The sequence below is a fragment of the Artemia sp. Qi Xiang Cuo genome, chromosome 16, assembly GCF_049724085.1.
Source record: "Artemia sp. Qi Xiang Cuo chromosome 16, ASM4972408v1, whole genome shotgun sequence".
NCBI classification, from domain to species: Eukaryota; Metazoa; Arthropoda; class Branchiopoda; order Anostraca; family Artemiidae; genus Artemia; species Artemia sp. Qi Xiang Cuo.
In genome coordinates, this window is record NC_142809.1 from 50,613,229 (window position 1) to 50,630,696 (window position 17,468).

Here is a 17,468-nt window from a genome sequence, read left to right on the forward strand (position 1 = left end):
TGGGCTATATATTTGCACATTAGGGGGAGGGGGGTTAAAGTATAGCAGGTCTGCATGCAAAATGTGTTAGGTACAACTATTCTGTGTATTATGAAGTAAGAATTGTTTTTTTACTTTACCCTGTCAAAATACTTTATCCCCCCCCCCACCTTAATGTGCAAATATATAGCCGAAATTATATATTTCCATCTATTCTGTCACTTTCCTTTGTACCACTCTAATCTGGAAGAAACTAACGAAAAACCAGTGCACAGTGCGTCAATTAATGTATAACTTAACATAGGCGCTATAACATAAAAGTACAAAAACTACAGTCAACTGAAACTTGTTTTTTTAATTTTCACAACTTGGTAACTATATATCTAAGTTGACTTTTATTGCAAATATATGAGATGATATTCCATCTCTTTCACATTTATTGACCAATTTCAAGCTCCCAATAAACGCATTGCAAAGTTAAATTTTTTCGGGTGGGGGCAGGGTTTTGTGTGTTTCTGTCTTTTCTTAATTTCCACCCCCCAGTTTTCTGATTCTGCTTCGGTTCTCAATCAATCCCCGAAGAAGACGGTTTCTCTCTTTCTTATGACCACATAAGGTCTCATAAATACCAAAAATGATTAGTATTTCATATTATTTTAAAGCTCATTTTAAATTAATTTCGATTAGTTTCAAAGCAATTCTAAGTGAAACACTTAATTTCGAATTAATTTGAAACACAAGCATAAAAATATAGAATATGGGTTTGGTTTAGCCCAGGTACGAAATTCGGGCAAAGCTTTTTGGGGGAGGGGAGCTCTCCCCATCCCTCAGGAACCAGAGTTTTCTTTATTTATCTTTTTGAGAGTTGAAATAAATTGGTGGTTTATTTGTTCAGTACCAACGTGATCACGGTTGTAAGTAACTGACCATCTACTGATAGATGACGCTGTTGGATTGGTAAAAAGTTACATACAAAAAACGGTTATCCTGAAAAAAATACGATTTAAACTATAAAGTCTAAATAAAAAAACGGTACTTGTGAATTATATTATAAAAAAGAAAGAAGTCAAGTTTGGTCAATGCTAATGAATAAAATAAAATAGGATGAATATATAATAGCGTAGAAACAAATTTGGGCTATATATTTGTGCATTAGGAGGGGATGGGGGTATAGCAAAGCATATATTAAATATATTACCTATCCTAGGTACCTCCCCCCCTAAGCCCCCCAAAACAAACGTTTAAATAGTGTCCACCCTATGAGAAAACGTGCTTTCTAATCAATTTAGATAGTAAATGCCTGCTTGACGGGTCTCCATTTCTGGTTTGCTTGTACAATCTATAGCTTTGTGTAGCATATAATGCACCAGTTCCAAAAATACGTTTGAAAAAAAAATGCTGTCAATCGAAACCTTGCTATTTACGATGTTTACATCTTGGCAACTATCTATCCAAATTGTTTTCATGTAAATAGTAAGATAAGGTTTCTTCTCTTTTCAATTTACTGACCTATTTTGAGTTCCAAATAGGAATTTTGGCGATAGCTGTGACGTAATAAGTGCGTTTTCAGAGATCGTCTAGGGAGAAAAATTGGCCAGACGAAAATTATTCAGAAATAGTATTTTCCCGGTCCCAATTTTACAATCCCATTTCATAATCCAAAATACTAAATTTCGAAGTTTCAAAACGTAACTTGAAACCAATTAAGAACGGTGTAAAATAAAAACAAAAATAAATTTAAAAAGTATAAACAAAATAAACGTTATATTCAAAAACATCAAGAAATCGTAATTTTGTATAGTCTTTTGTCTTTTTTTTCTTTTTTCCTCCATTTTTAAAATTTCTTTTTCTCTCCAGTAGCCTATTCTATCGTCGGAGCTTGCTGATTCGGAGATCATGCGACTGATCAATTTTGTATTTTGGTATTTAAATGTTATAGCGACCACACCAAAATCAAGTTAATCCTAATGAAATATACCAAAATATTATGAAAATATAATATTTTGTAACAAAATCATGGAAACTAAAACAAAGAAACATGAGAAATAGGCCACCGAGGACGCGTTATATTAAATAACTAACATAACCAATTCTGCATATTAAATATTTAATTAAAATGTATCTGTATAGTAGTTTATATCACTGAGACTAAGCTAATTATATCCGAATGCAGAAAGAGAAACCGGATAAGTTCAGATCATGAACTTGAGTGTGGTCGCTATAAAACGTAAGTACTATAATTTTTTTTTTCAACACTTTCTGACAGTACCAGATCAAGTGCCATGTGGCTTGAAACATGGTCGTTTTTGTAGCTTTTTTTAACAGTAATAACAACTAAGTGGGCGTTTGATGGACGCTGATAAAAGCCCATCTCGACCGATAATTTTGACCCCTACATGCTTTTTATAAATATGTTGTGACTGCGTCAGATAATAGGGTCAAATGGTAAAAAAATACATCGGAACTGAAAAAGAGCCATCTTAAACCCCCCCCCCTCTCATATTGTAGAAACGGGTCTTTACACTAGAACACACTATATGATAAAACAAAGCTAATTTATTAACTACAAAAATTATTTTTATCTTAAAAAAAAAAAAAAAAATTCATGTTGTCAATAGTAACATTGAGAGTGATTTTTCTCAAGGTCAAGCAGTCACTTCAACGTTATGAGGGGGGAAGGTGGTTGCCCAAGGCGACCACCTTATTGGTGCTTCATCTATAATAAGAGCATTTCCAGATCTTAGGGGTTATCGCTCCCCTTAACCCCCTACTATCTACGCTTTGACTAGTATGCTCCTGAAAACGCTATAGAATGCAACAAATACAGCCAATTAGCAATTACAATTGTCATGCTTACTGACCTCTTAAATATGCAGAAACCTCCCAACCCCCTTAAAGCCCTACTTGTTACGCGTAAGTTCAACTTTTATCAGCTTTGATGTTTAAAACACTAATTTTCCGTTCAAAACACCCTAGTCTGCAACAATAGGGTAACTATTAACCTCTTTCCGTTCCTACAGAACGCTTGGTTCAAATGATGTTTCTCCAAATAAAAAGGAGTCAGGGGGGCAGGTTCCGTATTTCTTATATTGATATGAGCGATATTTGACGCAAGTTTTAATATTTTGGCTTAAAAAATACACTTTGAGGAGTACCTAGTGGCGGTTCTAATAGAGGACAGAGGGGGCACTTGTACCATGTGCAGAAATTTGAAGGACGCAAAATTTCAAATAAGCAATCTAGCGGTTATTGTCATTTTGCAATTTTGGAATATTTTTAAGATAAAGCAGATGGTGTAGTTGGCAGTAAGTAAAAGCAAATTAAATACGGAATTTTCATTTTTTCTATGTCTTCATTACCAATTTTAAAAAATAAAAGTAAGTAGACTGAATTTAGTTCAGTTTAATTTTTTTTTTTGTGATGTTTGTGTTGAAATTTTGTTAATAGATGAAAATTTTGTTAAAATTTGACCCGAAAATTTTTGTCAGAAAAAGGAGGGTTACTGATTTTTGTATAAAAGACGCATAATTTCATAAATTATACGAGTCATTCACTAACGTGAACGTCCTTTAGACGAACTGCTAATATATTTACGTCGAATAACGACCCCACACGAGAGTATGAGACCTGACACTAGGAGACAGTATAATTAGCTTTTCGATAGTTCATATGTCTAAGATTTTCTTTCGATAGCATTTTTTCTTGTATGTTTCTGCCCAGATGAGCCCTCTTCTGACGTTGTACGACAACTGGATCGACACACACAATCACGCTCCATGACCATCCTTCTAGGAGAAATTCGAAATTTGGAACTCGTGAGGGTAGAACCTACAAAAAGTTCTCAGAAACATCGAATTTGGTTATGTACTTTTCCTGGAGATCATGGTCCTTTTGAAGGTTTTCTCAAATATAATTCTAATTTTCCTGTGCAATGCTTTTTGAAAGCTAAAATTAAAACTGATTCGCGAGGCTATACTCATTTTAAATGTTATCTCGAGATCTTCAGAACTTTCTGGTCAGCAAGGGGATGGATACTTGCAGTCTACCCAAGACAAAACTCTAAAATGACAGTAAAAAGTGATATTAATTCGCGAGTTAAATGAGTCCATATGGTGGCCGGCGTTTACCCCCCCCCCCCTCCCAGAAAATGCCCCCTTGTGGAAAATACCCCCCACGGAAAATACCCCCCCCGCGGAGACATGGCTATGTGTAGAAAGAAAAAATCCAAGACGGCTAGTCCAAGTAATTCCAAGTTATTCCGTATATGAAAGGAGATATCCCCTCCTCAACGCCTTGCACTATACGCTAAAGTTTTTATTGTTTAAAAAAAGGGTTGTGGGAAAGTCAAACTTCAGCGTTAAATAGCGAGGCGGTGAGGAGGGGACAACCCTTTCATATACGGAATAATTTCTGTTCGTTTTAAGTTTTAATGTCAGTCCTTACTTTCAGTTAAAAATTTGTTTTTTTTTATTTAATTTTTGAAAGTCTTTGAATAAATGCAGGTTTTGATTATGACTCACCGTACATGAATAATCAACACCAAATTTGCATATTAATTTTATTTTTATTTGGTTTAATGGCTTTCTCGAACGCTGTTTAATTTTATTTACGAACGTTTTTATTAGTAATAAATAAACGTAACTTACGAATTAACTTACGTAACGAATTTCTATATTCATATATTTTTAATACATATATTATGGGGGTTCGCCCCCTAGTCAATACCTCGCTCTTTACGCTAAAGTTCGAATTTTGTTCCAATTCTTTAAAAATGACCTCTTAATCAAAAAGCCATTAATTAGAATAAATAGCTCTTATGAAAGTGCTAAGAAATATTTGGCTTAAAGAGCGAGGTATTGACTAGGGGCGAACCCAATAATATACGTAATATTTTCTGTTCGTTTTAGGTTTTGATGTTGCTCCTTACTTTCAGTTGAAAAACTTGTTTTTTTTATATAATTTCTGATTTTTTTTAAATAATGCTGGGAAATCCGGCGCACTCTTCATAGCAATGTCCCTTCCCACATGAAAACTTCCTCCTTGTAAAGATTCTTCCACATACACCCAGACCCATCCCCCCCACTACCAAGAAAAAATCCCCCTGAAAACGTCTGTAAACTTCCAAATAACCACTACTCTATGTTAACATTGGGTAGAGTTCATAACTTTCAGCCCTCCCCCCGGGGACTTTGGGAAATTAAGTCATCCTAAAAGACATAGCTAATTTTTTGGTCACTTAAAAAGGGCACTAGAACTTTTAATTTTCGTTCCAATGAGCCCTCCCACGATATTCTAGGACAAATGGGTCGATACAGTCACCCCTGGGGAAAAAAACAAACAAAAAACAAATCAACACGCATCCGTGATCTTTCTTCTGGCAAAACATACAAAATTCCATATTTTAGCAAATAGGAGCTTGAAAACTCTACAGTAAAGTTCTCGGATAAGCTGAATCTCATGGTGTAATTTTCGTTCAGGCTCCATAATTTTTTGGGAGTCATTCCCCCTTTTTTTAAAAATCAGCCAATTTTTCTCAGGCGCTTAACTTTTGATGGGTAGGACTAAACTTGATGAAACTTATATATTTGAAACCAGCAGTAAAATATGATTCTTTTGATGTGTCTATTGGTATCAAAATCTCGTTTTTAGAGTTTCGGTTACTATTGAGCTACTAATACCATATTGAGCTTACTAACATATTGCTGGTATGTGTTTACCGCATAATTACCGCCTGAGCATCGGTCTAACCATTCAAGGTATTAGACATTCGTGAACAAGTGCTAGAGCGAGAGAGAAATTTGGGACATTTTTGGGGGGGAGCCCACCTGCCCAGAGTCCCAGGCAAATGACCAAAAACTTAAATTTGCTCACATTGCGGGGCTGAACTGTGCCAATGAATAGGTACTATCTGGAAGATGATTGGAGAGAGACTAGCTGGAGAGAAGCACAGTATAAGGGTAAAATTATAAAACCCAAAAAATTGGGCTTGTATGATGGAAGCGGCGGACATGGGCTAGATTGAGCCCCATGTGAAAATGAACATATTGTTGCTATGTCTGTTGCAGATGGTTAGCGCGGGGGGGGTATTCCTCGGATTCACCGGGGGGGGGGGGGTTTCGCCGACAACCAGTCCGTACATGTCCATAAAACGAGCTAACGTTTATGATTAGCTTGTCTTATTCGTTATATAGATGTAGAAAATTACTGATATGGCCAGGATCAGATTCAGGATTTCTTTTAGGGGGGGGGGGGCACAAAATAGGTTTATCCGATAAAAAAAATATTAGGGGGCATAAAATAGATTGATCCGATAAACTTCCGTTAGGAGCCAAGTTTAATTAACGAAAACTTGAGTTAATTAAGTAAATTACACTACTTTAGACAACGCTAGGGGGGGGGGGGGCTCTCGTCCCCTGGATCTGCCACTGGATATGGCAAGAAATTAGTTAAAAAGTTTGCATCAACATCACTTTTTCCCACTTACTGGCTCATAATATTATGTCTTTGTATGGTTTGCCATTACAGAGGGAAAATATACAGTTCCAAGCTTCCATCTTTTCAATTACGAAAATTATGTCTCAGACCCATACTTTTATCGATCACTAATGATCAATAATTTATTATAATGGATTAATAATAAATTTTATGCTTGAAAGATGTAGAACCAGTAATCCTAGAAGATAAGGAGAGGGCTCATTTTGAGGATGGCTTGACCCCCACAGCCCCGGGGGGAAGGGCTGCAAGCTATGAACTTAGCCCGTCGTTTAAATATAGTATTGACTATTTGTATGGATTTTTGGGGGGAATATCTCTGGTGGGGGGGAGGAGGGGCCCAGGAGCGGCTCGGTACATGGAGAACTGTAGCAAGGGGAAGAGAATGTCCAAGGAGGGGGAGCTGGATTTCTCGGCACTTTTTAAAAAACGATTAGACATTAAACAATAAACAAGTTTTTTCAATTGAAAATAATTGGCAACATTAAAACTTAAAACAAACAGAAATTTAGAATGAGGAGGGGATAAACCCCTCCTCAATACCTCACTATTTACATTAAAGTTTTTCTTAGAACTTTTAAAAAGGCTTATTATTGTAATTAACGACCCTTGTGTTTCAAGTCATTTCAAGTCATAATTGGAACAAAAAGTCAAACTTCAGCGTAAGGAGAAAGGTATTGAGAAGGGGCAACTCCCCTCATATACGTAATAATTTCTGTTCGCTTTAAGTTTGAATGCTGCTCCTTAATTTCAGTAGGAAACTTTTTCTTTTTTTTTAATATTGTGTTTTAATCTTTTTTTTTTTAAATATTGTATTCAATTCAGGAAAATGCAGAGGGCAAGGACTCTTTTCTAATGTAGATGCAAAACAAGGTTTTCAAAATCGGTGGCAATTTTGTTGTTTTTTATCTTTTCAACGGCAACATCAAAATGATAGCTTTTGGAATCTATGAGGTGATACCTGACCTTTCCCTTAATACCTCCCTCTAAAAAATGGCACCCCGATAATAGGGCTCGGTCACAAAATTAGAGGAAAACTATTACCCTATACATATCTGAGGCTTTAAAGTGCAAGAAATATAGGTAGTTAATAGTTGCAATAGTTTCATTTACCTATATTGTATGTGAAAATATTATACTGAAAATTTGTACTGTTTAAAGCAAATGCAGATAAATCGAACTTTCATTATCAAAGCATTCATTCTTAAGGGACTAATAACAAATATTAGTGAAAGCAGGGGATTAGAGAGGAGTTGCAGCCTCCTCGTGTATAGGATAACTTTTTTGTCTTAAGGTCTTTACTTCAACCTGAGAATACTTTTTGTTCGTATCTAATATCATATTCAGGGCTATCCTCAACTTGTGGGGGGATTTCTCCCTCACCCAACCGTTCACAGCATATTCATCCTTTATCTTCAGTATGACAATAAAATATGCTTCCTAATATAAGGGAGGATGTGGCTCTCATCAAAACCCCGCTCTTTCTGCTTAACTTTTTGCTCTTCATCACAATGCTTTGATACTTAAAAACTAAATTTTTTACAAAAAGATTGGAGCGGTCACATTTCAAGAACACATTACAATACTGGCAACAGTGGCAACTAATGCCAAGGAAGACTTCTGCGAAGAAATACAATATCGTCATAAACAAAAAGATAATATTCCGTCAAATTTAGCATTAAATTGAAACAAAAATTTAATTTCCTAAATCATTCAGAGGAAAAAGACAACAATCGGACGACAATATTCAGTACCAAAAAAACCTCATTTAAATATGTATATGCTATTCTTAAGAAAAAATGCTAAAAAAGGAACTCTAGTGCCATTGGTTTCCTTATTTTATGCTATTTAAAACTCTCAGAATTGAGGGTCTTGCCCAGCACCCCCCCCCTGATGAGCCCAGAGATAGCCCGAATAAAATATTTACCATTAATTTATGGTCCTTCCAATTATAAATATAAAGCGTGTTAAAGCGACCAAACCAAAGAAGTAAAGTTAGGCTAAAGATAATGAAATATACCAAACTGTGATAAAAATATAATACTCTAGTAACATAATTGTAGAAAATACAATAGAGAATTACAGAAAGCAGGCCACCCAGAACGCATTATATTAAATACCTAACTTAACCTAATCATCTCTACATATTAGATATTTAATTAAAATATACCTGCATAGATACCGTTTATCTCGATCAGGCTAAGCTGAATATCTCCGAGTTGACACAGAAAGCTGATTTCATTAGAGATCAAGAACAAAGTATAGTCGTTATAACACATAAGTACCAAACATTTTTTTTTTTTTTATTCTGAATCAACTACCCCTGAACCCTATCGGACAGCAGACAAAATTAGAACAAGGGCCGTAGAACATTTACTCCTTCACGTGTATAAGAATAAAATCGTCTATGCTAAACTCCAGCATAAAATTTTGAGTCTTCTTACTAAATCTTACTTAAGTAAAGAGCGACCCGTGTCATTAGCAACTGAAACCCTAAAAACAGGAACTTCATAAGAATATACATGGATCTGCTTTTCATGTTTATTTTAAAGATGTATTGCTTATTAGTTTAAATTTACCCATCCAAACTTATTAGTACAGTAGTATTTTAGTATAAGGCAAAAACACACCCAAAAAGGGGTGTGGTTTCCACAATAAATTCAATATGTCTGAGAACCAAAGTATAATCACCTACGGAACAAGTACTGACAAAACCTATCCTCTCCACACACAAAAATTACCCTTTGTATACCTATCAACTAAATTGTGTAGTTATACAGTTCATCCCGGTCACTCGTCGCCTGAATCACGCTCTAGCATAATTATTGGCCGGAGCAAAGTACTTTGGCTCGGAGCGATTAAGTAGTACAACATTTTGCGTCTAGAGGCGCTGAGGTACGTGGGGTCACTTTTGGCGATTTTTACCAGTACTTGTTCCGTAGGTGATTATACTTTGCTGAGAACTTACATAACGCCTAATATTAACAACCGGCGGAACTTGTATACAACCATTACTATATTACCGCATATAACTGAGAAAGAATTTTCAGAGAAAACTTCTGAACAAAAACAACAAACATGGTACATACAGTCGCCCTGGGGAAGAATTTTATTAAGAAACTTCTGTTCCATTTTACATTTTCTAGGAGTTACTCGCACATTCTGTTGAAAAGTCAGACACTATACATTCTTTTGATGACGTCAATTCGAGGAGAAGGCAGGGGGCGGACTTGTCCCTCTAAATTTTTCATCCTCACAGACTTTGAAAAAAAAATCGTTACTTATGTATTGCACGAGAAACACACTCGAGAACTTGTATCGCGAACTTGAGACATTACCCGTTTTTCACGATCTTAATACCAGCCAATTAGTTTCGGCTGTGAAAACTACAACACAGATTTATGGGGGGGGGGCCCCCAGAGCGCACTATATTAAATGAGTAGCCTAAACTAATCTAAGCAAAATACCAAGTAAATATTTAATTAAAAGGTACTGTTCTATTAGCTGGGAACCACGCGATATATTGTATAGGGAAGATGCTAAAGAAACTAGTCAAATTGGTCCTTTCAACGGAGAAATCCTGGGTCAATGATTGCAAACAGTGGTTTCTCTCTGCGTTTACAATATTTATACTTTGGTTTTTGAGGTTTAAGAGGAAAAAGGTAGCTAGGTTATGTTACGTATTTAATATATACTATGCTCCCCCCCCTCCACCACCCTAGTATGCAAATATATAGCTGGAATTTCTTTTTAAACTATTATGTTTTCATCATATTTCGTTTTATTTCATTAACATCTAAAATTTTTCATCCTTATTTAGTGTTATTTCACTAGCATTATCGAAACGTAGCTTATCGCGTGTTTATCGTCGGTTACTAAACAAGAACCAATCATTTTCACTTCGGCATCTTCATAAGTCATGCAAAAAAGATGCGAGTCTTTGATATTCGATAGCTATTCAGGATCTTTGGATGCAACAAGGTACGAACATCTGTAGCAACAAAATGTCTATTTTGACCTACATGGTTTGAGTTAACTTTTGTTTAAAGTTAAACAAAAGACGTCAATCACCTTAATCACTCAGCCAACTGGTTGGTCAATTGGTTAAAATCGTTTAACAGCTTCTCTATCTTGCCGTTTTCTGAACATTTAGAAGTAGCCCTGAGCAAAAATGACGTTTTCGAGAACTAGAAAAGTGTGAAGACAAGGCCGATTGATATAAATTCGCTTGAGTTATACTCGATTGAAGATTCGATAGCGGCTATAAATAAAATTGAGCCGCAACACAGCTTTTCTGCGAAACTCCTTTCTTTCTATGACAGCAGGGTAATAATAGCCATTTGCACACGGCTACACGCCACAAGGATTTTATTGTTTTAAAAAGTAGTGGTGAAAAAGTCAAACTTAGCGTAAAGAGTGAGGTGTTGAGGAGGGGATAGCCCCTTTCATATGCGGAACAATTGTTGTTAGTTTTAAGTTTTAATGTCGCTCCTTACTTTCAGCAAAAGAAAATGTTTTTTTATTTTTGAACGTTTTTCAACTAATGCATGTTCGATTTTGGCTCACCGTGCACGAAAATTAAAACAGAATTTGCATATTAATTTTGGCAGATTTAATCCGAATATGAAGGATCGCCCCCTTTTCAATACCTTGCTCTTTACGCTAAAGCTGTTAACACTTTTAAAAAAGCTTCCTATTCTAACTAGACAGCCCATGTGTTTCAATTTTAGTAAACAGTCAAACTTTAGCGTAAAGAATAAGGTATTGAGGAGGGGCAACCCTTCATATATGGCATAATTTCTGTTCGTTTTTCAAATAATGCTGCTAAATCTGGCTCACCCTCTATGAAATATGGCCCTCCCCCTCTAGTAGCTCCTCCGTGGAAATTGAATTTAACGTAAAGTGCACCCCCCCCCGTCAAATTCCCTCCAGATATTTCCTTCCTCGCTGAGAATCCCTGCCCCTCTGTGAAATTGCTTGTGGACGATTCACCCTGAAAAATTCTCCTTAGCATTTTTTCATTGGAATAAGACTTTAATCTATACTCAGTGTCTCGGTCACTCAAGAACCGTGAAAATTATTTCCCAGACCACCAACCGCGCGTAAAAAAGCCCCCGAATAATCCCTCCGGCACGTCTCCATATAAGAAATTTGGCAAAGCGACTGTAAGACAATTAAAAAGAATTTCGCATAGTACTTGTGTCAAAACCCCCCTGTGCAACATGTCCGATCTACTCTTCACTACTCCGACATTTCCCTCCCACCGGAAGAGTCTCTCCGTAGAATTCTACCCCAATACCAACGCCCCCCTTCCTTAAAAAATTGCTTTATACTTCCCAATAACAAACACTAAATGTAAACAATGGGTAAAATTGACAACTTGCAGCCCTTCTCCCGGGCACTGTGGCGGGTCATTTTACACCCAAAGACATAGTTATTAGATTTTTTGACTATGCTGAACAAAATGGCTATCTCAAAGGGGGCCTAGTTACCCTCCAATTTTTTTATTACTTAAAAAGGGCACTAGAACTTTTGATTTCCGTTCGAATGAGCCCTCTCGCGATATTTTAGAACCACTGTGTCGATACGATCACCCCTGGGAAGAAAAAACAAACAAATGAAAATGCATCCGTGATCTTTCTTCTGGCAAAAAAAAATCCACTTTTTCGCATATAGGAGCTTTAAATCTCTACATAAGGGTTATCTGGTACGCTGAATCTGATGGTGAGATTTTCATGAAGATTCTATGAATTTAGGGGGTATTTTCCCCTTTTCCGAAAAGAAGGCAAATATTCTTAGGCTCGTAACTTTTAATGGGTAACACTAAACTTGATGAAATTTATATATTTGAAATCAGCATAAAAATCCGATCAGATTTGTGCGTGCCCCCTTTTAATTAGATTCCTTGGATTGCCACAGCGAATCTAATATTTCAACTATTATGCAAGGGATTTGAAATGTCACAGCCATTTCATTTTTACCAGATTTCTACTTCTCTTGATGAATAACGATGAAGACCAGCGTCCAGCCAGCATCTTGCCAAGTTTTTAACTCATGAATAGGCCCGAATCTTTTGTAAATTCAAGCTGGGATTTGAGAAAGACTGATGAAAACATTAATGTTGACCGGCAAATCATCGGCGGCGCACCGCCAGTCCTCCCTTATCGGCGCGGCGCCGGGGTCTACTTAAGACCATGTAGAGGAGATTGGAATTGCGAAGGGGGCAGCGCTACAGAGTTTAGGGTATCATTGCTATTTTGGGAAGTTTTTTGACTAGGTGAATAAAACTTTCAGAATCAACATTGACACGAGCCGAGGCAGAAGGGTTGCCCACTTTCCGCCACTTTCTGTACATGGCATGTACAGAGATCCACCGCACGTGGCAGTCCTAATAATTCTTGGCAGTGTACCACCACAGTTGCCACACGCCACCCGGTGTTCGTTATTACTACAGTAAAGCGACTCCGCACTAGAGGTATTATTCTTCTCAAAAAGTGTCGCATCGATTAATAAAGACATCATAAGCTAAATCGAAAACATTTTATTAACTTGTTTTAGCCGACAGGCAGTTTAGGAGTTTAAAGTATTTAAAATGTCCCTGTTCTCACGCATTTTTTTCTCTCTGGTCTAAGCAGTAGAGTTAGGTGAATAAAACTGTCAGAAATGGATTTATAGCCCAAATTAGAGGGCTCACCTGGTAGAAGTTTTAAATCTCTACTTCTTCCCCATTTCTAAGGCTTAGGAGATTGCGTAGAAGCAAGTCTATATACCCGTCTTTAGTTTGGCCAATAAAAACCTTTCCTCTTAATTTTGAGTATTTTCCTTTGGAAAACAACAAGTGTCATGGAACAACGCAGCAATCAATGAATTACACGGCCTACATAAGAATACTACTACTATTACTGCTAACAACTCACTGCAGCACCAAGCCGCCTGAAGTGAACGCAGCTGTGCATGTTCCTCCTTAACCCCAATCTGTTTAAAGCTTCACGCTGTACCCCCTCTTGTGAAATTCCAGTCACATCTAAACCTTTCCTTATAACATCTTCCCACTTGCAAAATCTTTGACAATCTACTATATTTCAACCGTAAAAGGGGACATAGCCATTTTAACCTTTATTTCATTATAGCATTTCAACGGACAATTCTACTGATAGTTCTCAGACATGTAGGCGTAAATTTAATGTTTGTATCACTTATTTTGTTGCCTTTTGTTCTTGTATTCTTTTTCAGTAATACAGAAACTCACCAGCATTAGTAATCTTTGATTATATTTTGAACCACTGCTACTACAGAAACAAACCAGTCTAATCACCCATTACATCACCAAAGCCGCCAGGGTGCACCCTAAGCACACCCTCTTTCTCCACCACAATGTATTCTAAGGTTCACTCTTTACCACATCTGACGAAGCTACTATTTATTTTTAATCCTTCCTTAAGACCTCTTTCATTCAGAACGCATGCTTTCCGTTTGGCCCAAGATTGGGGTTCAAAAAGCCTAATCTTTGGCAATCTGTTTAGTGGCATAATTTCTTCAAAATCCTGGGGGGGGGGAGCTAAAATTGTCCCAAATCAAGTGAAAATGACAGTGAAAGCTGAAAAATAAGCCATTTAGTAGCAAAAAAGGTAATGATATACTAAAGAAAACTGACTCGTTTCTGCGGATGCTTGAATTATGCAGGCTTATCTTAGTTTTGACAAGATTTTTGCAGAAACTAAATTTCAGCTGGGGGACAAACTGGAGCAAGGAGAGGGAGGAAACTGAGGTTTGGAGAATAGCAAATTACGCCCCTGAATCTGTCCTCCTACATCTTTGAAGTGGCAGAGTCATCTTAACTTTTCGTTCCTTATAGCCCTAGAAAGTGGAGAAGTGGAATCAAACCGCAATTTTCCTACAGCTTATTGTTTGATATACGGTGAGTCACACGAGTGTCAAAACTATCCTTAGACAATTCCTCTGGAAAACAGAATATAAGCAATTTTTTTGAAGAGTAAAGTATGTAGCTTCTCAGCTTTCTGGTAAAATAGGGACACCAAAATCTTTCTAATCTATCTTCTTTCTTATCAGCATAACTCTTTTATATGTTCTTGTTTAGATTTATTACCTAAGCCAAGTTTTGTTGATTTTGACAAAATTATTCAGAATTTTTTATTTCCTCATGTATATTGCGCATAGATTTTCCAAAAACATATGAAATTGGAACTTGGGAACCAATTATGGTGTTAGTCTCTTGTAACACAGAAATTGCACAGTAAAAAGAGAAATATAGGCATACCTTTCGATCCTTAATGCTATTTACAATTGTAAGTAACAATCGCAACCCTCCCCCCCCCCAAACAAAAATGCCTGGGTATAACCCTAGGACACATACACAACTTTTTTTTTTGGTTCGAATTATATTTTGAAATTATTTCTCATGAACAGTGGGATCGTAGTGCCAAATTGAAAAAAAAGAAAAAAAAGAAAAAACAAACAGCAAACTTTTGTGCATAGCCTAGAGCTAAACTCAGACAATGTAGGGGGCACAATTGTGACGATAGTGATTGTTATACATTGAAAGATAAATGAATATAGGATCCTGGAGCAAAATGCAATGAATACATATTTCCTTTTAAGTAGGGTCTTGACTGTTATATTGTCTTGTTATATTGTTATATACTGTTATATACTGTTGTTATATACTGTTATATTGTTATATTGACTGTTATATTGTCTTTTTGTTTTTAACAAAAAAGTGAAACTTAACAATCATTAAATATTTTTGTTTTATTTTCTCTATCACTTGATCCGACCTTTTCCGGTTGATTTAAATTGCAAGATAGGAATTAGATAGGAACAAAAGGTAATATTTGACCTTTTTTCCCATTTGATTATCTTTCCAATTATAATAATCACCGACCAGGCAACTTCGGCCCAGCCAGGGGCGCCATTTGGGCGCCCTAGGGGTGGGAAAGGGGGCATAACCGCCTTATTTTTTGAGGGGCCCAAGTGTCATGTGTGAAGCTCTGAGTTTATTATTGCTTTTACGAATTTTTTGTTGCGGTCGATTTATTCCTTAAAAAACCAAAACAAGGTCATTAGGAAACAGAAAATTGAAGACACTCAAAGATTTGCAGCGAAAGTCACCCAATTGAAGAATATCTCTTTTGGCATGGTTTCGTCAGATTCGGCCTATGACATTATACTGTCTCCCATAATTTATGATACTGCGTGCTAAAAACATAATATCATTATGATATTATGATGAGATATGGCACAAGAGCATTTATCGACGTAGGATTGAGAAAGTGAAGACATTTCATATGTCTTCACTTTCTTTCAGTGAAGACATATAATTTGGGCTATAATATTTGCACATTAGGGGAGGTTGGGGAAAATGTATAGTGGAACGGCAGTCAAAATGAGGTAACTACCATTATTATGCATATTATGATTTAAGAATTGTTTTCTTAACATTTTTCCTTCTAAACAGCCCCAGTTCTAGGCTTATAATTTACCTTAGTTTTAAATATACTAGATCAAATTTGAATGGAGAAAAATTAATTACAGCACCCCACCCATCCTTACTCAAATATAAGCAAAACAAGCCGAATCGAAGTGAAAAATTTGATCACTGGTCAACCCTCTAGCCCCCCCCCCCAGCCACGGCGTCCAGGGAATTTTGTCCTGTTCACCCTCCCCCTTTGAACGGCTCTAGATGGTAGGCAAGTTTAGTTAAAAGCTAAGAAATGGATTTGCCTAGGCCTTCAGCCTCAGTTTTCAAAACGGACTAGTCTAGCAGGATGGGGATATAAACTCTCAACAAGGGCAGGGGAGACAAAAGTAGGTTAATACCATACCACTTAAAGCTAAAATAAGGGCTGTTTGAAGAAGTCCTAGAAGCAAGGCACGCGTGGTAGGCTACTGAATTCTTTTTGGTAAAATTCCAGTTTAGCCTAGCTACTTTTTGCTAGCCTATCTTGCATATGAAATTGAAACTTTCAGGGATGGGTCTACAGACTAAAGTAGCCTATGTCCCGGAAGGTAATTTGTGATTAGATCTATAACAAAAAATAAACTTACATTTTCCACACAGGCAAAGCCTCGCGATTTCGATTTGTCAGCAATGCCGGGGTAGCAAATGACATCAACAACTCTTTCAGTAATCCGAGACATTTCATCAAAGATTTCTTCTCGATTTTTATTCTTGGGTAGGCCCCCAATAAACAGCCTACATTGGCAATCGAAACAGTGACCCCTAGACGATAATTGGGACGAATTAAAAATCTATCAAGTTCCTTCACAGCCCTGGCTGCCTCTTCCGGGGTTGAATAAGTTACAAAACAAAAGCCACGATTTGTTCCAGAAAAATACAGCATCAGACGCATTTCATAAAAAATCCCACTTTTTCAAAAATCGGCACTAATGTATCTTCGAAAATATCTCTCGGAAGCTTACCAATAAAAACTTCGCTCCCTTTTGGAGGAGGGGGCCCCATCCAGTTGGGTGGTGGGCCACCATATATGCGCTGACCATTTTCTTGAACCAATTTATACCCCGTTCTGCTAATTAACTGCAGTATACCAGGAGTATGATATTTGAACATGTCCAACTTGAACTAGTGACAATTTAGACTACCCTTCTTATCTAAGATAATTCCCCAACTGATATTTCAAGCATCCACGACTCAAGCGAAATGCAACATTGAACCCTGAGTGGTTCATAGTTGTTGCTGGATTGTTTAGTTCTAAACTGTTTAAATGTCAAATGAAAAAATTTGACCCTTATGAAACGAAGATATTCGAAATAGACAAATTATTTTCAATGAATTTGAGAACAGCAATAGACTGATGTTTATGCAATGTATTTTGAAAATCCAAGTAAAAATATGCATTCTAGTCTATTTAATAGGATTGAAGTTTGGTTAGGTCAACGTTTAATGGGTGTAATTATGAGCAGATATATTGTAGGGAGTGGAGGTAGGGAGGAAGGAGAACCAGAACCTACATTGATCC

The 17,468-nt window shown here is 36.7% G+C and overlaps 1 pseudogene; it reads right to left on the minus strand.

Moving 5' to 3' along the window:
- The window catches only part of LOC148943056 (putative RNA-binding protein 46 pseudogene), a 46,310-nt pseudogene extending 29,251 nt beyond the window's left edge, over window positions 1-17,059 (minus strand).
- Window positions 17,060-17,468: the final 409 nt, after the last annotated feature.